The sequence below is a fragment of the Mirounga leonina genome, unplaced genomic scaffold (genome assembly GCF_011800145.1).
Source record: "Mirounga leonina isolate KUSES-001 unplaced genomic scaffold, KU_Mleo_1.0 Mir_366, whole genome shotgun sequence".
Lineage (NCBI taxonomy): Eukaryota > Metazoa > Chordata > Mammalia > Carnivora > Phocidae > Mirounga > Mirounga leonina.
In genome coordinates, this window is record NW_023270709.1 from 28,657,027 (window position 1) to 28,677,855 (window position 20,829).

Sequence of the window (20,829 nt, forward strand, 5' to 3'; positions counted from 1 at the left end):
TTCTTTTCGTCCTTTCGTCTCTCATTACCTCCAAAAATGCTGAGAAAATGGAATTCAAGGACGGTATACATTTGCTGAAGGAATACAATATACACGAACATTGCCAGGCTAGACACTCATCACAATATTCCCAACTCACAGGAAAGCAACCGTCCCCAAAATGAGAAACTGTAGGTTGGCAGAGCCCATCACAGACGAGGCGGGAGGAGGAGAAGGAGAAGCATCTGCCATTCCCCTCCTGTTGTCCCCATTCAGTAGAAGACTCTGCCTACAACAGCCCAGGATTCGATGGGGGGGTCTCCTCTTTGGGGTTTTCAAACCCAAGTGTTAGACCCCCGCTGCAGGGTCCCCGACCACCCTGCTGGGCAGGAAGAAGATTGCGGCGCGGTGCCGGTCCGGCCCGGCTTCCTTTAGCTCCTGGGGGTCTGGGGTTCTGTCTCCACGTGGGCCGGTCTCCGGGACAGCTCTGCACACTCGCGTCCTTGCCGCCTCGCCGAGCGCTGGTGGAGGGGGCTCGGACCTCAGGAGCGGAGCAGGGCCCCCGCGCCACGACGCACGACCCCCGGAGGCGCAGGGCCCGGTCCGCAGGGACGTCGTGGGCCGGGGACTCGCCGCCCGCCTCTGGCCACAGCGCAAGATAGAGAAGAAGGTCTGGGGCCCTGATGCAGTGTCGCCCGGCCCGGCCCGGGACAAACGGCCCGCGGTGGCTTCCCGCGCCGGTGTCCTGCGCTTTCGGAGGGAGTCTGCACACGGCGCCTTCCCCGCCGTCCGCGCGAGCTTCCCCGAGGCCGCATCGAGGCTCCGAGCCGAATGCAGTGAGGTTGTGCGGAGCAAGGCAGCGGGAAAACCACCGAACCTGTGCGTGGGCCATGGTTGCTCAGGTCCGGGTGGCTCTGGGCGGACGAAAGCCCAAGAAAGGGACGGGGTCCGCTCAGAAACGCAGCTGCAGAGCGAAATCATGCTCGGATGCAAGAAGTTCCACCCACCCCCGACGTGGGCTCCGTGGCTTAGCTGGTTAAAGCGCCTGTCTAGTAAACAGGAGATCCTGGGTTCGAATCCCAGCGGGGCCTTTGCAGCTCCTGTGTTTACCCGCTGGCCTAATTCCGCCCGTTTTCTTAAACTTGGACTTGCAGTTTTTATTTCTACCATCGGCCTCCCTCCACACACTCCCCAACCCTCACCCCGCCACCCCCGACTTCGGCCGTAGCAGGTAGTATCCCAAGGCCTTGGACACAAAATGGAGCTGATTCTGGTACAGCCACACGAAGCAAGACCGTGTTAATAACCAACGAGCAATAAGGTACTAGCATGTGCCCTGTTTTCCTGATGTGTCTTTTTGTAAATACAAAGAACAGGTGCCCTTGGGGTTTTCCGGGCAATGTGATCTCGGGTATCCAATCCTGATTTCATGCAGTTCATGAACGGACCGGTTGAAGTTCAGAGAGGGAACTCTGTGGGCATGAGCTTTAACAGCATACTTGCCAGTGCTCTAGAGATTGTAACTCAACTGCAGGTGTGTGGGGGGCCTGGGGGGGCCATGGAGGTAGATGATTTAATCCAAGAAATGGGTGCATGTTGACTGAATGCTGATCAGCGCGGCTTACATCGGCGGGGCCCAGGGCAGAATGAAAATGTAAGGTCCCTCATCCAAAACAGGAGGGGAAGCCTGCGGCCCACGGACACCTGGGCTCCGCGGCTCTTCTGCACCTGCGGGCTGTGTGCCGGCCGTCAGACTTGCGCCTCCCTCCGCGCGTGTAAAATCGGGGCCGATCCTGCTGCGCTCGGACAGGAACCCAGCATCTCCACCGCCGTGCGTGTGAGGCTTTAATTCTTCCGAAGTAAGACTCTGAGGTGTAGTGCGGTCGCTCTTGGGGGCATGTGCAAGCGGTCGTTTGTGGCTTGCGCCCCAGCGTCGATTCTTCCTCCTGACTGTCCCTGTAGCCCAGCAAACAAATACATAAATAAATTTTTTTTTTTTTAAGGAGAGGGAAGTGCCATTACAAGTAGTAATAGAATATAAGTCTTTCCCCCTTTCTTCCTCGGTCTCTCTCGACCTTTAATGTATGTTTCATTTGCTTATTTAATGTCATTCTGATTAAGTGGAATCCACGTTGTAAATTATCAGCATGAATGTTACTGTCGACCTTGCCTTCACACATCAGGATTCAGGGGGCTCGGCGATGGCTGTTTGCAGGAAGGGAAGCGAGGGAAGCCGGACGCGCACGGTGCGCTCACTCCCTTTGTCCAGACGCCTTGTTCGGTTGTCCCGTCGCACATCAGTTGCAAAACACAAATTCAAAGGTGTAATTATTACGGAGTGTCAAGATGGCAGATACAGGTCTCGGGGTTGCGGGAGCCGCCTGTCCTCGTCAACAAAAGCGCTCCACCTGCCGAAACCCGGGGTCGAACCAGGGACCTTTAGATCTTCAGTCTAACGCTCTCCCAGCTGAGCTATTTCGGCTGCCCGAAAGCAGAACTTCCCGATATTTATTTTTCAGTACCTGGATTGTTCTCAACTTCCGTTTTAGGAGATTCTGGATTCTTCGTGCTGCTGTCTAACCGTCCAGGACATTTATGCACCCAGAAACTGGGGGGAATCTGTTGTCTTCCGCCTATATCGCTCGGACCCAATTCCTGGCAGCGTGGGCCGGTAGGTGAGGGAGGAAGACGCGAGAGAGGTAACAGGGTTCCAACGGAAAGCCGCATCTCGCAGGTTAACCCAGACACGTCTCGGAAAATTAAGGAAACTAAAGAAAAAATTTCGTGGGGTCCCATACATAAGAGAAAATCTTCGTGACCCTTGGTCAGACAAATATTTTGTAGATAGGACAATAAAAGCATAAAATTCGATAAATTTAACCTCGCCAAAAAATGTTAAATTCTGCTCTGTGAAAAGCATGTTTAAAAGAACAGAAAGGCAAGTCACAGACTGGGAGACAAGCTTTGCAAACCATATATCTGGTAGAGGATTTACATCTAGAACACATAAAGGGCTCTAAATAGTCAACAATAAGAAAACCTGATTTAAAAATACCAAAATATTTTAAGTAGAGATTTTGTCAAAGAAGTTATAAGGAGGGCAAATAAACAAAAGATGTTCAACATCAGTCATTAAGGAAATACGAATTAAAACCATAATGATATACCACTTATAACTGCAGTTATAAGAGTTACTAAATTTTTTTAAAGATTTTATTTATTTATTTGACAGAGAGAGGGACACAGCGAGAGAAGGAACACAAGCAGGGGGAGTAGGAGAGAGAGAGGCGTGCTTCCCGCTGAGCAGGGAGCTGGATGCGGGGCTCGGTCCTAGGACCCTGGGATCAGGACCCAAGCCAAAGACAGATGCTTAACAACTGAGCCACCCAAGAGTTGCTAAAATTTAAGAATGCTAGCCATACCAAATGTTGGTAAGAATGCAGAGGAAATGAAATTCTCATACACCATTAGCAGTAGTGAAAAAGAATTTCTTTAAAAGTTGAAGGTGTACCAACCCCATGATCCAAGCATTCAAATTCTAAGTGTGTATCCAACAGAAAAAAAAATAAAACTATTATGTCCATACAAATTCTTGTATACAAATATTCATATCAGCTTTATTTGTAATAGCCAATAACTGGAAACAACCCAAATGCTTATCTTAAATGGGTGAATGGACAAACAAATTGTGGTATATCCATACCATGGAATACTACTCAGCATAAAATGGAATAAACTATTGATACATTAAACATGGTGATTTCAAAATAATTATGATGAGTGAAAGAAGTAAAACCAAAAAAGTAAATATGATATGATTCCATTTGTATAAAACTTCAGAAAATGCAAACTAAACTACAGTGACAGGAATTAGGTCAGTGGTTGCTTGGGAATTGAAAGGCAGGGAGGAGTAGGAAGGAAGTTGAACTCAAACATTTTCTTCCTCTTTCTTTCTCTCCCCTTCCCCCCCTTTCTCTCTTTCCTCCTCTCTCCTTCCCCTCCTCCCACTTTCTTTCTCTTTTCTAGACTTGCCAACCATCTGTAGTGTGAAGACCATTTCTCAAGATATGGAATTGAGGGACGCAACACAATTGGAAATAAGCAATAATCATTTTCATTCAATCATTATCATTCATTCATTACATTCAAAGTGCTTCCTTGGTTTTCTAGAGCAAGATATCCTGGTCTTGAAGATGGCTGGTGAGCAGGAAAGGTTCACTGTAGAAAGTGAAGGAAGAGAGTAATTACAGACCAAAGACACTTGAAGAGGTGGGTACAGACAAGATGGTCAATGAAGATTAGGTAGAGTGATCTATGGAGGATAAAGACACCATAGAGAAAAAGAATGAAGACAAGTGAAACTCCCAACCTGAGATTTTCCGGAGAAGTGGTTTTCAAAAACAAAGCAAAGCAAAGCAAAATAAAACAAAATGAAGGCAATAGGATGGTAAGGAGCTCTTAGAGAAGACTGACCCCAGCTGGGAAGAACCTAGGAGGAATGGTATAAATTTGGACTTCGAATTTACTATACTTGAGTCTAGCCAAAAAAAAAAGTCCCATTTAGAAATTGTAGAATTAGTGTCATTGACAGAATAAATTTTCTGACACACACGAAAATGGCCTTGCCTAAGAATACAGAAGATAGTCATATTTCCTAATATATCACAGAAGAAAAAGCTCTCACCTGGGGGGTGTAGCTCAGTGGTAGAGCGCATGCTTTGCATGCATGAGGCCCTGGGTTCGATGCCCAGCACCTCCAAGGGTGCTTCCCTTTTTCCTATTTCCAATGTGTTCCATATCAATACACTCCTTCAGGGATGCCAAATCTGGTTTTCTGTTTCTGTTTTTTGTTAATTCTTTTTTCTGCTCACATGGAAAGTAAAAATGATTGGTACGACATCAGAAGGAAGAAAGGAAAAGAAAAGATTTATTCAACATCCCTGAATGCAACCAGCTTTGTCACCTGGACTACCATTTTACAATATGACTTAAAAAAAAAGAAGATCCAAAGTAAGAGGAAGAGAGAGAGAGAGAGAGAGAGAAGGGATGAGTGGAGGAGAGAAGGGGAGGGAAGAGGAGAAGAGGGGGAGAGAGAGACTGGTGCCAATTTTTTAGTCGGAAGGCTAATCCTAAAGACAAGGGCATGAGAAAAATTAGGGTGATGTGAGCAGGATTCCAGCTGTACCTGGAAAAACACTTTGGACTGCGGTCCGAGGGCCTTGGACAAACACCTATTCATGATCCTTTATTACATACCAGGAATAGGACACATGAACTCAAACACAGACTTTTGTTTCTTCAGTAAGAGCCTGGAAAATGACAAAGTAAGGAAAAGCCCATCATCTATCTGCTTTAATTTTGGAGACAAAGTAATGTTCATCCCCCACAATATAGAACGCTTCGCTTTCAGATAAATCCACGTAATGGAGAGGTCTTGGCTCCCAAGAAGTCAGCCATCTCCTTGTTTCCTTCCCATTCCACTGTACCTGAAAAAGTTGAGAACCAGATGCTCTGCACTAGTGGAGGTAGGAGACCCCCCTCCCCTTCAATAAACCAGTCCCTGTGGACTATTTCTGCTCAGAGATGGTCCTCTGGGGACTAGAGGAACTGATGCTGTGTCCTTGCACAGATGTAAGTGATCTGCAGTTTCCGCTTCGGCTTCTCTTGAAATGGCCCCTCTCTGAAGATGCTCTGCGAGGAGTCTGACTACGGGGAGGTCACCTTGCTACAAGAAAGCCCACGCTAGAACCTGGAGAGAAAAGTGAGCAGAAAGCCATGTGGGGTAGTGCTGATGCCCCGGAGTGGAGCCTCCTCGAACCTTCGAGGCCAACCGTGCTGCCAGCTAAAGGAAGAGTAGCGAACAACCCCAACTCCAGGAGCAGAAGAGGGCCCAGCCAAAATTTCTGACCCAGGGAATTGTGAGCAAGTGTAATTAATGGTTGTTTAAAGTCACTGAATTTCGAGAAGTATGATACATTGCATTATATAACTAAAATAGTCACAGATTGGCAAAGACGGACAAAGAAGAGAAATCACCTTATCTGGAAGCTGATGGTAGGAAATGGGACTTTTACTGGTGTTGTAAGGAAAATTTAAGACCATACAAGGAATATAAATTTTTTAAAAAATGAGATCAGTTTGGGGGAATCTCATTTTTTTTTCATTTTTTATAAATACCAATAATAAGTTCTTTATCTACTGGTCTTATTTTTTAAATATTTTATTTATTTATTTGAGTCTACTGGTCATAATGGATAACTTTGAGTCCTTACTCTAAGAAGCCCTGTCCTCCCAGCCACATGAATGTCTGAAATTCAGGTTCAGGAATGTCTGCAGAATTCCAGACTCAGATTGTAATGTGCTTGGGCAGACATCCTCAAGAGGCGATCATGTAGACGTTTAAATTATGTCACATCCAAACCCAAACTATACATTTCCCCCTTATTGCTCCCAAAGCAAAAACAAATCAACAGACCAATAAGAACAACAAACTAACAGAATACTCACTCCCTCCTCCTATATTTACTATTCTTTGCACAAGGCATCACCATCTGCGTAATCCAACCTGCAGGCCTTCCTAAGTACTAAGTATTAGACTCCAACGAGAGTCCAAATCGAGTGTCAATCTACCTCGTTCCTCAAATTTCTCCCTTGCCTTTCATTATTAAATTCATTGTTTTATCTGTGCAGCAGACCCCTGAAAGAACCTCCACAGTTGCCTGCTTAGGTTAGGACAGAGCGAAAAAGTCACTGGACTGTCTACATGTATGGCTTTCTCGCTCTGCGGCAGCCTGATCTGCCCCCTGACTCCTGCTTCTCCGAAGCCAGTTGAGCCAACAGGCTGAGACGCGGAGGAACGTCCACTAACGTGCTCTTGGGAAAGCTCCCGCTGGTTCCCATGTCAAAGCTGGAAATAATGGAGAGGAAAAGGAAAACAGTTCCTCAACAGGCCTTGAACTGAAACTCTTAAATCTCACATTAAGAGGCTCAAACTCCACGGCTGACCTCTACCACTTTACAACAGAGGTGCTTCCTGAAACCTAGTCGGGCTGGACACATTTGGTTTCTCCAACAGAAAGACAACGTGACCACAGATAAAACTTCCAAATTTTATACGGGATCCCCAGAGGACCTCAGCGGTTGGGGGTGTAGCTCAGTGGTAGAGCGCGTGCTTCGCATGTACGAGGCCCCGGGTTCGACCCCCGGCTCCTCCAAACGTGCCTTTTCGTGCGCTTTACCATGTTTCCCCGGCCCCCGTTAAAATAATACACAGTCCAATGCATTCCTTTCAACATTATGCCATTTCGACTCCAGGGGACGTGGTGCCACCAAGACGCAAACGTTCACAGAAGAAGAGGGAAGAAAAGAAGCCGCACTCGTCAGCCTGAACGCCGCCTGGAACACCAAGGTGCAGCCGCATCCACAGACCCAAGCACTTCAGGTCTCATTTGGCAGAATCCCTAAAGAGCAGGGCAGAAAAAGAACAGAAAAGAGAAAAAATACATTTGTGAAGGTTCCTAGGTTTTGCGAGCACTGTGCGGTCCAAAGCGCAGGGGCGGGTGCCCCCTGCTGCCCCCGCCTCGGGGAGCGCGCCGGGAGCCGAGGCCTGCAGGCGTCAGGGGCAACCGAGACCCGCGCCGAGCGCACGAGCGCACGTTCAGAGCATCATCGGGGAGCTGGAGACGCCCAGCTCTGCTCCATGAGCGAGCGTCCCCCGATTGTAAAGGATAGATCCTGGAACGTGGAGCGGTTACTTGTATTCCCTATTAAATGGACTTTCACAAGACGTTTACACAAAACGTATACTGGAAGGCTCCCACTAACTCCCCACCAACCCCTTGCTGAAGCTGAATCTCAGAAACTGGCAAACAACGGATTTAAATTCCTTACCTTTGGCATTTCCCCGCTGAACTCTTTTGTTCCTAAATCTTTAAATGAATTAACACCTAGTGTAGCACCACACCGAATGTCCAGGAGGAAAATGTGGCCAAAGGTCTTTGGGTGGGAATAAGGACAAATATATAAGTTGCTTTTATTTAAACAAACAAATTAACAGCATTTGTTAAAGAGTCGGTACAAACTACGGAATATGGAATATCAATGCTCTGCACTTTGTTTTCTGTGCAAGTCACACTTTGGGTGAATGCACCAGAATCGTTCCATTTTTCTTTGCAAAGCCTTTTTACATGCTACCTTTTGTATTAGAAAAGGATGCTTTAAAATGGAAGTCAAAATTTAAAAGATGATGTCTAAATTCCCTCATTTGGAAAAGCTAAAAGCAGTTCCTCCTAGTTCCTCTGAGATCACGAGAGGGAGCAGGGATCCCTCACAAGCTCAGTTTCCTTTAGGACTCAAACCCCAGACTGCCACGTTAGCCAGCTGAGCCACAGAACCCCCTGCCAGGGCCATCTCTGGGCTACCCTCACTCGGGTACATTGTTGTCACACTGCTGTCTAAATTATTTCAGGGCAGAGGCTAAGGGAATGAGCTTTTCTTCTCTTTGATTCTCATTCTCTTGCCTCCTGACTGGGACGCTGAGTAATCAGCATTGGAAAACAGCTTGGACCACTGTCTTCCATTCTGCCAAGCACCCATTCTTGGGGCATGATTTTCCTCTTGCTCTTTACGGCCTCACTGTACTTCCCATGGAGCCCTGAAACTGCCTCAGAGAATCTCTCAAGCAGCTGTTAAAAGCCATGAGATATAAGAAGTCGCCATAAAGCAACCAAACAGCGACCACATAACCCGTGAGGGTATCAGTATGTAGGATGCATTGTTCCAGGGGAAGGGAGTAGCTGACCCCTAGACCCTCAAAGCCCCCAGCAGAGGCGTGCATGGCCCACCCTAACTCAGGTGGCTTCTGGTTGGAACTCCGAATGTGTCACTCCTTCTCCGGCTAGTCTGGCGGTGTCACAGATTTCCCACATCATTACACCGGGGTCTCTGCACCTGCAACACTTCTGGCTGTCCCCCCAGCAGGAAATGCTGGAAGAAGGGCCCCAAAGAACAGGACCTGAAACGTTGCCTCAGGAAAGTTAGATCCAGATGGAAAAAGGAAACATCCCAAATAAAAAACAGTAATTGTATGTTGTCAGTCATTGCTATAGCAAACTCTGGAGCCCAGCATCCTGGTCGGGAAACCGGGCGGTGGTTTTGTCTGGAGGACTCTGTCTCTGGGACCCACAAAGAAGCACAGGGAGGCCTCCTGGAGGCAAGGCAAGAACTACTTCCCAGTAGCAGCTTTACTTTTATAACAACCTCCCCACCCCAACCCCCCTTGTGGACAAATACTCAAACCTTAGCCATCACAGGGGCGCAAAGAATAGACGCTTCCCTCCTGTTGCAAAATTTGTGGTGGCCAAATATGAGTTTGGGGGAGTAATCCTAAATGACTGTGTCTTCTCTTTGTTTTCATTCGGATACTTTTCTCCCTGTGCGAAATCTGTACGTTCCTGAATGTCCCAGTAAGTTGTAGATCAACTCTCCGGTTCCCCAGTCGCCTCCCCTCCGCTCCCTCGAATCAGTTGACGCCAGGACGTCGCCGAAAGGGGCGCTTAGAGGCGAGTGGACATTCAAAAGTAACTTGGCGAATAACTTCATCGCCCGGAAGCGACCCACCAAACACAGAGATGAAGACCGTGGATCAGAACGCAGCGGTTGCCGAACCTGGGGACCGTCCCGGACATGGGAAATTTCCCACTTCCACCTGAAGGCTCCAGTGCGCGGACACCCGCCGGCCGGGGGGTAGGGGTGGGGGGGCGGCCTTTAACTAAATGCACCCCTCCCCCCCCCGCCCCGCGGTCGTGTCTACCGTCCAGGTCTGAGAAGCGCTAACCTAGAAAGCGCAGCTGCGGGGCTGCAGTGCGCTGAGCTGCTGGGAGTGTTGAGCTGGGGGGAGGCGATGCGAGCGGAGGGAAGGGGGGGGAGTGGAGGAGAAGGCGACACAGGACGCGGCGAAGAAGGGGGGGGACAGGAGGAGGAACCGGAAGGAGACGGGAGAAAGCCTCGCGGGGCCAGGTCTCCGCACCGAGGACCTTCACCCGCGCAGGGGCTTCGGACGGCGCGGGAGGCAATTCGTGCGGGCGCTGCCTCTGCGTCTGGTTCCAGCAGGGAGGTGGGAAACCAGAAGGTTCTCTTCCTCCTACGGAGAGGGGGCTTCCAACCGTTCGTCCCACGGGAAGGCGTAGCCCCTCTTTGCGCTACTGTCGCGGCTTGGAGGGCAGCTCGCTGCTCTTTCCACCTCTGGAAATCCCTGTTTCGACAACGGGGTTTGGAAGCCTCCGAGTTTCGCCAGAAGCACTTTTCCCTCGGACAGTGTACTAAACACGTTTTCACAAGAAAAAACTGGGGTCACGGCGCTCCAGGACTGGTGATTGGGCCGAACTTTTGCTGTGTAATCAAGATGGGGGGTGCAGGGGCGAGTGCGGACGGGACAAGGGGAAGGAGCCAGCAGTCGGGCCAGTGACAACCATTGACATGGGCGCAGAGGAGGGAGAGGGGCGGGGGCATCTAAAGGAGTTTTTCCAAGGGCCTCCTCCCCCCACTTCGTTTTTTCTTTCCCACTCCTCAATAATAAGGAGAACTCGCAGCCAAGAGAGCCGGCCGTCCCGGGTGGTGCTTCGGGGGGGCACGCCCTTTCTGGCTGGGAGGCCGGGGAGCGTCCCGGCCGCTGCGGACCCGGCGACGTGCCGAGCCGCCCGCAAGTGAAGGGAAAGCGCGGGACTGGACCGCCGTCTCCAGCCGAGGCCCCGCGGCCGGCGGCGGTGCCGGGAGCCGGACCCGGGCCCCGTGCACGCCAAGCACGCGCTCGCCCGCTGCGCCGCACGCCCTCGGCCGGCGGGGTCGCGAGGTGCCCCACCTCTTCGTCTACAGCGGCGTCCGGAGACGCGGCCGCCCCTCCGCCTGCGAAGTCTCTGCTCGCGGCTGTGCCGGGAGAAGCGGAGACGCGCTCGCAACCGACGACGCTCCGCTCTTCCCCAGCAAGGGAGGCCCCAGCCCCTGCCTGCTCCGTCAGCTCCCGGCCTCCACGAGCCTCCCGCCTCCACGAGCCTTGAACCTGCGGCGAGCCTCCAGATCCTCCCTCCTTAAAATCCTCCCGCTCTGCGCGCCACGCTGCCCCACACGAAAGGTGGCGCGGGCCGGGGGCTGCGAAGACGCGCCCGCGAGCGCCGCGGAGCGAGGGCGGCGGGGGAAACGAGCTCGCAGCCCTTGGCCGAGAGCGGGCGACAAGCGTGCGTCTCGGGCAGCCTCGCGCGCTCCCGCGAAGGGCGGCGGTCGGCGCCCGGCTCCGGAGACGCGACGGCGGCTGGTTCGGCGGCAGCTGGGGTTTCGAAGACACGACACGCGAGGCGCAGACGGGGGACGAACGTGGGCCCCTCCGTCGCTACAGCGTCTCCTTCAGACCAAGCCGTTCGCGCGCGGAGCGGAGCGCAGGGCAGCCGTGAGCGGACCGCGACGCTCTCTTAGCCGCCCCGGCGCCCGCCGCCGGTTTCCTGAGGCCCCGAGGCGCGAGGCCGCCACTTCCCACCTCCAGGCAAAATTGGGTGCAACTGTGAACCGACGTGCGAATTCTGGAGAAAATCCTAAACCTCTGGCAGGAGAGGGGGCGGGGAGGAGAGGAGAGAATGTTAATCTAACATTAAGATGATACGTTTAGGGGCACCTGGGTGGCTCAGTTGGTCATGATCCCAGGGTCCAGGGGCCTGCATGGGTTCTCCTATCACCAAACGCGAAAGGCAAGCGCCGGGAGCTGGAAGGAGCGGAGGAGGGGCCGCCGGGGAGGGCTGGAGAAGGGACAGTGGCCTGAGGACGTTGTCCAGGCTTCCATCCCTGGCAGGACACAGATGCGGCTGGTGGAGGAGAGAAGAAACAGCGAGGAGGACAAGGACAGGAGAGGAGCAGTTTGGGGACGGGTCTCAACGGACAGGTAGGATATGGACAGGACTGAAGGTAGAAGGTGACCAAGCCCCGCGTTCCTGCCACACGGTCTCCAGGCCCTGAGAAGAGAAGGTAAGAGGTTTGAAAGGGTGCTTCCCACAGCTGTGTCTTGTTTTGCAGAAGGTGGTGTGACTCTTGAGTGTCTCCTGTCGCAGCAAACGGAGGCTGAGCATTTTCGGGGCAACTGGGGTCCAGCATCTGGAGTGGTAGCCCCTGTGTTGGAAGTTTTGCAAGGGCGAGGTTGTATGTGCCCCATGTGGGAGCAGCGCTGAGTTCAGAAACACTCTACCCCTGGTTTTCTGCTTGGGCATTTCACTGGCAGCAACGGATTGTTATCCTGTTTGGGTTTAAAATACGAGGGAGAGAATGAGGGGGAAAGGTGAAGCAGTGGCCAAACGCCTTGGGTTTGAATTCCCACTGAAACCATCCTACTCCTGGTTGGCTCAGCTGGGTGCGCTTCACGCCTGGTGGGAGGATTCACCACCCAGTTCTGGTGGGGATTCTTTCATCTTCCCGTGCCCCTTTTAAACTCACATACACAAGGGCTGAATCCAGCTCCCTTTTGGAGTGGCTCTGGGAATATTTGTCGTGTACTTTACCGTTCACATAATTAGCATTTTGTTCTACCCCGTGTTGAATGTGACAAGGAATTCTCCATAGAAATCAGCGGCAGAGGCCCGGTAAGTCACCCTAATGTTCAGTGTGAGCGTTGTCCGGTCCAGGAGCTCTGTAAGACATGCACTCACTTGGCAGCAGAATCTTTGCTCTAAAACACTTTCTTCTCTTGTATGTCTAAAAGAGAGATCGTTTTTATTTTGTAAATAGAGCTTAACTTTGGAACAGTAATAGATTTGCAGGGAAAAACTGAGAGGATATTACAGAGATTTCTTATATACCCTACATACAGTTTCTCCGATTAGTATCTAACATTAAGATGATACATTTAGGGGCACCTGGGTGGCTCAATTGGTCATGATCCCAGGGTCCTGGGATTGAGCCCCGCATCGGGCTCCCTGCTCAGCAGGGAGTCTGCTTCTCCCTCTCACTCTGCCCCTAACCCCCATCATGCTCTCTTTCTCTCAAATAAATACAAAAATCTTTTTTTAAAAAAAAAGATGATACATTTATTAAATTAATAAAACATTGATACATTTTTATTTTATTTTTTAAAATATTTTAAAATAATCTCTGCACCTGGGAGGCTCAAACAGCTCCCAAAATCAAGAGTCACATGCTCCACCAACTGAGCCAGCCCAGCACCCTAATACATTTTTTTTAAAGATTTTATTTATTTATTTGAGAGAGAGAATGAGAGACAGCACAAGAGGGAAGAGGGTCAGAGGGAGAAGCAGACCCCCCGCTGAGCAGGGAGCCCGATGCGGGACTCGATCCCGGGACTCCAGGATCATGACCTGAGCCGAAGGCAGTCGCTCAACCAACTGAGCCACCCAGGCGCCCGCCCTAATACATTTTTTAAAAAAGATTTTATTTATTTATTTGACAGAGACACAGCGAGAGAGGGAACACAAGCAGGGGGAGTGGGAGAGGGAGAAGCAGGCTTCCCGCAGAGCACGGAGCCGGATGTGGGGCTCGATTCCAGGACGCCCAATGACTGAGCCACCCAGGCGCCCCTCCAATACATTTTTATTAAATAAATTCCATGGTCTATTCAGATTTTCTTGGTTTTTAGCCTAGTAGCCTTTGTCTGTTCCACAATACCACATTACATTTAGTTGTCATGTGACTTTAGGCTTTTTTGTTGTTGTTGTTCCTTTTGGCTGTGACAGTTTCTTAGATTTTTCTTGTTTTGGATGACTGTATTAGGGTTCTCCAGAGAAACAAAACCAATAGGATATAAAGAAGCTGTCAAAAATCCAGAAACAGTAAAAATTAAAGCTAGATCAGTGAAATAGTATTGACTAAGGGTTTACTGTGCACAAAAGGACAGTTTCTGAACTGAGAGTCTTTAGTTTCAAAACTGATATGAAGCTGGGGGGGGCATGACATCACAAGATGGCTTGTAAAGTGAAAATGAGGAAGTTGTTTAGCCTTTAAAATGGTTATTGCAGGGCGCCTGGGTGGCTCAGTTGGTTGAGCGACTGCCTTTGGCTCGGGTCATGATCCTGGAATCCTGGGATTGAGTCCCACATTGGGCTCCCAGCTCAGCGGGGAACTGGCTTCTTCCTCTGACCCTCTCCCCTCTCATGCTGTTTTTTTTTTTCTCTCTTTCTCTCAAATAAATATATAAATAAATAAAATCTTTAAAATAAAAATAAAATGGTTATTACAATGGAGGTTTCAAGACAGAAGGGGATGGTTAAAAGTGATTATCTTATACCACTTTAGGAAGATGACTTGTTTCTTTTATGATTATTAAAGACATTTACAAGCAATAACTTCAGTTAAGGTTCACTTGTATTCATAAAATAAGCTAGATTTGGTTTTGCTTATGTGACTTACATGGTTATGTCTGCTTGGGGGATGTTCTCCATTTTATTTTCTTGTAACAAGGTATATATAAGAATCAAGTGCTAACCTCTTCAAACACTCTCACAGATACACCCAGAAATAATGTTTTACCAGTTATCTGGGCATCCGTTAGTCCAGTCAAGTTGACGCAAAATTAGCAATCACAATGACTATGATAGTTGAGAGGAATTCTGGTTGGGTATGTTGTAGGATGCCCCTCTACTGGAATTCATCAGTTCTTTTTGTCATGATTAGGCTGGGCTATGAGTTTTTGGGAAGAAGACCACAGAAATAAATATAGATATAGATATATTTATATTATATATATAAATCTATAGATAGATAGATAGATCATATATATTTTTTCATCACATATTAAGGGTACATATGATCAGAATGACTTACCATTGTTGATGTTAACTTTTCAAAAATTGTCTTTGGGGGTCTTCCAAGCAACTGTTGGACTACACCAAATATTTTTCCAGCACTTTGTAGAAAAGAAACCCAAAAGTAATGAGCTGTATTTGCTGTGTTCCGCATCTTTAATTAGCTCAAAAATAATTGTGATGCTTTCTGTTACAAATTTCACAGTTCAAAAAAAGAGAAAACTTAGGTTGATTATACAAATAATTATATATATAATTAATTATTACATGTAATGGGTAAATGTTTTTAATTTACACACTTTTTTAAAGCAGGCTCCACACCCAGTGTGGGGCCTGAACTTGCAACCCCTGAGATCAAGACTTGCATGCTCTACCCACTTAGCCAGCCAGCCAGATATCTCTAAATGTTTTAAATTTAGATATGCTTCAGCTACCGTGTACAAATTTCAGATTGGAGTGGGAAGTTTCTTGAATCAGAAATGCCAAGAGAGGGCGCCTGGGTGGCTCAGTTGGTTAAGCGACTTCGGCTCAGGTCATGATCCTGGAGTCCCGGGATCGAGTCCCACATCGGGCTCCCTGCTCTGCGGGGAGCCTGCTTCTCCCTCTCCCCCTCCCCCTGCTTGTGTTCCCTCTCTCGCTGTGTCTCTCTCTGTCAAATAAATAAATAAAAATCTTAAAAAAAAAAAGAAAGAAAGAAAGAAAGAAATGCCAAGAGAGGCTCTAGCTTAATGATTTCAAAATTAGTGGACTTTGCCTTTCCACTGTTAGGTTTTTCAAAGCCATCCAAAAATGACACGGATACTTTATGTAGAATGTGTAACACAAGCTGATTTTTATGTACTTCAGGACTGACATGCAAGGTCTTGAGTACAATCCCCTGTAACTCCGTGTGTGTTCTTTCCTATGTAACCAAACCTTTCTTGTACTTTTTCAATCGTTCTCTCATGACTTCCCTGCCTACGTGACAAGAAAACCAATGATCCAGTGCATTGCCTTTGCAGCTGCCTGGTCCTACCCCATAGTCTTTGGTACCACACGGAATGGCTGCTTTGGCAAAAGGAAGACAAGATGGGCAGGAAAAAAAGTGGGGGAGAACCCAGTTTACCCTAAATTTTCATCAAGAAACATGCCCACCACAATAGTTAAAAGTTCACCTTGAGTTCTATTTTTCAGTAACATCGAAGAGGAGAACGGGGGGGGGGGGGAGGAAGAAGAGGAAAAATAAAGAAACTAACAGATATCTTTGTTGCGTCTCTTCATTCTGAGTCAGGAAACAGACAGTAAACAGAGATCAGAGTTGTTCCGACAGAACTTCCCTGCCTCTCTCTTTTCTTCTGGCTTCTTCCCACACACATCCATTCAGCACCACCGAAAACTGGATCCCAGATCTTTATGGGTGAGTGTAAGTGCATGACTGGACGATAATAAAATGGCGATGCTTAAGGAACATGAAATCTTCCAAAAGTCAAAGTTAAAAATCTTATGAACAATTGAAGAAGCAGTTGAAATATTAATCCCTCTGAGTGGCTTGGAATAGTTAGAAGGGACACCCTGGGGCTGACTTGATCCCTGGTTCAGAGCCAAGTTTTGGTAAGATGACCGGCTGTTTTGGTCAACATCAACTCATCCTTCACAGGACTTTTCCACAAATCATGTGATGGAAAATGCCAACGCCCTGTGCTTATAGGAAAGGCAAATAGTGGAAAGATTAGAGAATAATTGACTTACTAGCTTTGAGTAAATTCTCAGGAAAAGTTGGATCCCGGATAGTTCCGTTTGATAAGCAACAGACACTATGGGGGTTCAGATTTCGAGTGCCTATTCTGGCTGGGCTCAGTATCCCCCACCCCCTCCAAACTCCTCTTTCTAACTCTTAAATAGAAGCCCTTTGAAACCCAGCTTTCCAGAGAAACGTTTGTAGTTGGCTTTTCTACCCCTCCCATCTTTTCGTTGGCCACAATCAGCCAGATCTAGAGCAGGGCTTGGAGCCAGAAACCAGGCTTGACACATTGCCAACAACCATTCATCAGTTCTTTACTACTTTTATTTAGTGATTAGAGGCCAATGACAAAATGTAAGTTATTAGCAACTCAGCAGCACCCAGGCTTGCTCTTTTCAGGACTTCTGACTCATTTCAGGTTTCCAAAGACTACTCAAGGGTCCGCTGGTGGACATCAAATGAAAGAGTTTCTGTTTCTTGGTTGACAAGAAAGAAGCGACCACGAAGGGACTCGAACCCTCAATCTTCTGATCCGGAATCAGACGCCTTATCCATTAGGCCACGCGGCCATCTGATAGACACATGTTTCCATACCTGGAAGCTGAGATGAAATAGGTTTCTGATTTCCAAAGTTTTAACTTTGCAACTGGAGGAAGATTTAATTATCAACACTTAAAAAAAAAAGGATTAAAAGGAACAAAACTCCATCTGGAGTCCCTAACAATTACTTAGAACTAGTGGACGGTGAGCTCGTGAAAATATTTTACTATAATTCATTCATACCAGAGGCTTTAACAATTTGACCGTCCACGAGGCAATGAGAAGAACCACCCCACGTGGGTCGGGGTAATGGGTCCTCAACCTCCTCAAGAGAATGGAGCCACCATGTCTGAGGTGGTGACTTCCAAAGTACTCCCAGGTGGGGAGGAGGTGAGGGTGACAGTAGCTTGGAGGAGCGTCGTCTGCCTCACTGACTCCTTAACACCCCAAGCAGTTTGCCTAAAGGTGGTCTGCTTGCTCCACGAGCCCCCTCGGATTCATCCATGGAACAACCCAGGGCCATGTGTCCATGAGTCCAGCGGACCCTCAAACTCACTCCCACGCTGAGATTGTTCTCAGTTGCCGTGGATTTTGTGCTCGAAGACTAGCAGACGAAAACCTCAAAATGCCACCGAATTTTTTAAAACTGGTATTTTTTTGTTCAGTCTGGGAGAGGAAAAAACTCACAGGTAGGCATAAGGAGCAGAGCAAGGTTGGTGGACTGAGCACAACCATCAACATTTCTTCTTTCCAGAGAAGGCTGTGGCAGGACAGGAAAGCACGGCTCAGAGATTCTAAGTGATACTAAATAGCTAATAAATAGCTTCTGAAAACTGTATAAACTTTTCTTTGCATGGGTGATACCATCTCCCTCCAAAGCCATTTAGTGTTTTTTTCTCTGAGATTTTTATCTGATGTGCTCTAAGCAGCATTTCTTTAAAATTTTTAAATATTTTGGGCGCCTGGGTGGCTCAGATGGTTAGGCGTCTGCCTTCGGCTCAGGTCATGATCCCAGGGTCCTGGGATCGAGTCCCACATCGGGGTCCCTGCTCCTTGGGAGCCTGTTTCTCCCTCTGCTTCTCTCTGTCTCTGTCTCTTGTGAATAAATAAATAAAATCTTTTAAAAAATAAAAAAAATAAATAAATAAAATTTTTAAATATTTGAACAAAGTATTCTGTGAGGAATCCAAGGAAGATCGGAAAGCCTGGAATTCCTATTCTTGCTGCGTCCCTCTGTCGGGATATCTTACTTGAGGAAATGGGCGGAGGAGGGTGTCTAGAGTCAGAAGAGGCCTCTGTAATGTAGTTTTGAAAAAAGAGTTCTCCCCTCCCCATTTTTTACTCACTCAGATGACCCGCCAAGCCATGATCACATCTCACATTTGCACTTTAGAGCAGGAATCTCTCAGTGTGGTTATGTCAGCCATGAATCTACGGCCCTAATAACTTTCTTATTTCTTGAATTTGGAAAGCACAGCATGTCCTGTGTCCTGTGAGCCTCACTGACTTGGGCACAGCTGAGAGAACAGGGAGAGGAGATTATCTGTGGTCGTCTTTTCCGAGGTTTCTTTTTTTTTTAAGATTTTATTTATTTATTTGAGAAAGCGAGAATGAGAGAGAGTACATGAGCGGGGGATGGTCAGAGAGAGAAGCAGACTCCCTGCTGAGCAGGGAGCCCAACGTGGGACCTGATCCTGGGACTCCAGGATCATGACCTGAGCCGAAAGCAGTCGCCCAACCGACTGAGCCACCCAGGCTCCCCTCGACGTTTCCTTTCGTTCTTTTTTCTTTCTTGCGCTTTGATAACGCTGTGACTGGAGCGAAGGCGCTGTGCAGTCATTGCCTCCTGCGGGAGGGACCCCGAGCGAGCGCTGACTTGGCGTCTCCTCAGTCTAGTAGCCCCCGCGCGGCCTCAGTCGCAGCTGAGGGGTGCGAAGGCCCATGGAAACACTGTTACTTTCGATGTGAGCAGCAAACAGTGAGAAAAGACGTGAAGAAGGAAGAGATGGTGAATTTGGTGGGAGAAGAGGAGGGGGAGGAGGTGGGGGAAGAAGAGGAGGAGGGGGAGAAGGGGGAAGAAGGGAAATTAAAAGAAGGAGGACTGGCTCAGACAGTTTCATCTTGAAGGTGAGGGTGGCGGTGCGGAAGATTAACCCCAGGCCCTCTGCTTGCTGAACGCTCCGTCCCCCACTCAGGTGCACGTGGTGGACACTTGGCTGTTTTAAAAAGTCCCTCATTAATGCCATTGTCTGTGAGTGTTTGGAGAAGGAATAGTTGACAGAACGAGGCTCACTGTGTTTAAGATTTATTTATTATTTGAGAGAGAGGGAGAGAGCACAAGCAGGGGGAGCAACAGAGGGAGAGAGAAGCAGACTCCCCGCTACGCGGGGGGCTGGTTGCCAGTGGACCCCACGACCCTGAGATCATGACCTGAGCCAAAGGCAGACGTTTAACCGACTGAGCCCTCAGGGCACCCCAGGACTACTCTTTCTGAAACCTTGAGGCCGTGACCATGCCGGGGAAGAGGCTCTGCATGCCAGGCTGACCCCAGGACACCTCCCTGCGTGGCAGTCCGTGACATCGCTCAGCCCCTGGGTCTGCTGGTCAAGGGAGCGCTGGGGAGGCAGTCCCACCCACCAACAGAAAGGGGCCCGTTAGGGAACATTTTCTTGCGTCTTCAAGTTCTTCCTCCGTCAACTGTCTTCCCCTCTGATACAAAGGCTGCAAGGCAATGCAGAAAGATACAAACAGAAGCAGTGAGCAGTGTGAGTACTAACTGGAACACCTTAGGTGCAGATCCTTGGCAAGAAGTGAGACCCTGTGTGTCTAGCAACGTGGTCTGAAACCCGACGGCTTTATCTGGGAGACGTTGCATCTCTGGTTCTGAAAAACTAGAGGCGGGGGGAGACAACGAAGGGAGAAAAAAGGGAAAAGCTCTCAGAGACTGTAACGTCTCTCTCAAAGGGCACTTCTTCACTGTGAATGGAATTCAAGCATGTTATTTGAAAACTAGGACATGAAACACAGTGAGGATTGGCGACGTAAGCAAAGCCTAGGTTAGATACTCACGGAAAGAGAGTGTTGCAGGAGCCTGGGTAGCTCAGTTGGTAGAGCATCAGACTTTTAATCTGAGGGTCCAGGGTTCAAGTCCCTGTTCAGGCGCAGCATCCTTTGTTTTACCCTAGGTAATGTCCAGTAAGTACACCAAGGGTTTGGGAGAGGACGGTTCTACTCACACCTTGACTGGGACTGTGTTTACTGTTTGGTTTCCAGAGATGATCTCTAAAAGGTTGCTGACCTGGAGATTTGTATTTGTATGTGGTTTTTAGAGAAGAGTCATCCGTTGACCAGAAAAAAGGCAATCAAAAAAGCAATCAAAACGTCTGGACTCTAAAAACAAGAAAAAAAAATTGAAACCAGAAAAATAATTTGAGTGACAGTGGTTATCTCATCAGGAACCACAGAGGTCGGGAAGAGTGGCCCATTGTTCAAGTGCTGAACGAAAAGAATTGTCAGTCCAGAATACTGTATCCAGAGAAAATACCCCACGGGAATGAAGGGGAAACAAGATATTCCAGATCAGGGAAAACTAAGATAATTGCGTCAGCAGAACTACCCTAAAACAATGGCCCCAGTAAGTTCTCCAAACAGACAGAAAATGATAAAAGAAGCAATATTGGACATCAGGAAGGAAGAAAAAAACATTTTAAGCAAGAAACATGGTAAATACAATAAATTTTCTTCATCTTGAGCTTTCTAAGTTATGTTTAATAGCAAAAGGTGTAACACTGATGTGGT

The 20,829-nt window shown here is 48.4% G+C and overlaps 6 non-coding genes across 6 annotated transcripts; 4 read left to right on the plus strand and 2 right to left on the minus strand.

Moving 5' to 3' along the window:
- Positions 1-996: 996 nt before the first annotated feature.
- On the plus strand, positions 997-1,070 carry TRNAT-AGU. Its single transcript has one exon. It is a non-coding gene; the product is annotated as a tRNA-Thr (tRNA).
- A 1,318-nt stretch (positions 1,071-2,388) lies between these two features.
- On the minus strand, positions 2,389-2,461 carry TRNAF-GAA. The gene has a single exon. It is a non-coding gene; the product is annotated as a tRNA-Phe (tRNA).
- Positions 2,462-4,666: 2,205 nt separating this feature from the next.
- Positions 4,667-4,738, plus strand: TRNAA-UGC. Its single transcript has one exon. It is a non-coding gene; the product is annotated as a tRNA-Ala (tRNA).
- Positions 4,739-7,121: 2,383 nt separating this feature from the next.
- TRNAA-CGC lies at positions 7,122-7,193 on the plus strand. Its single transcript has one exon. It is a non-coding gene; the product is annotated as a tRNA-Ala (tRNA).
- A 9,794-nt stretch (positions 7,194-16,987) lies between these two features.
- On the minus strand, positions 16,988-17,060 carry TRNAR-CCG. Its single transcript has one exon. It is a non-coding gene; the product is annotated as a tRNA-Arg (tRNA).
- A 3,060-nt stretch (positions 17,061-20,120) lies between these two features.
- On the plus strand, positions 20,121-20,193 carry TRNAK-UUU. The gene has a single exon. It is a non-coding gene; the product is annotated as a tRNA-Lys (tRNA).
- The last annotated feature ends 636 nt before the right edge of the window (positions 20,194-20,829 follow it).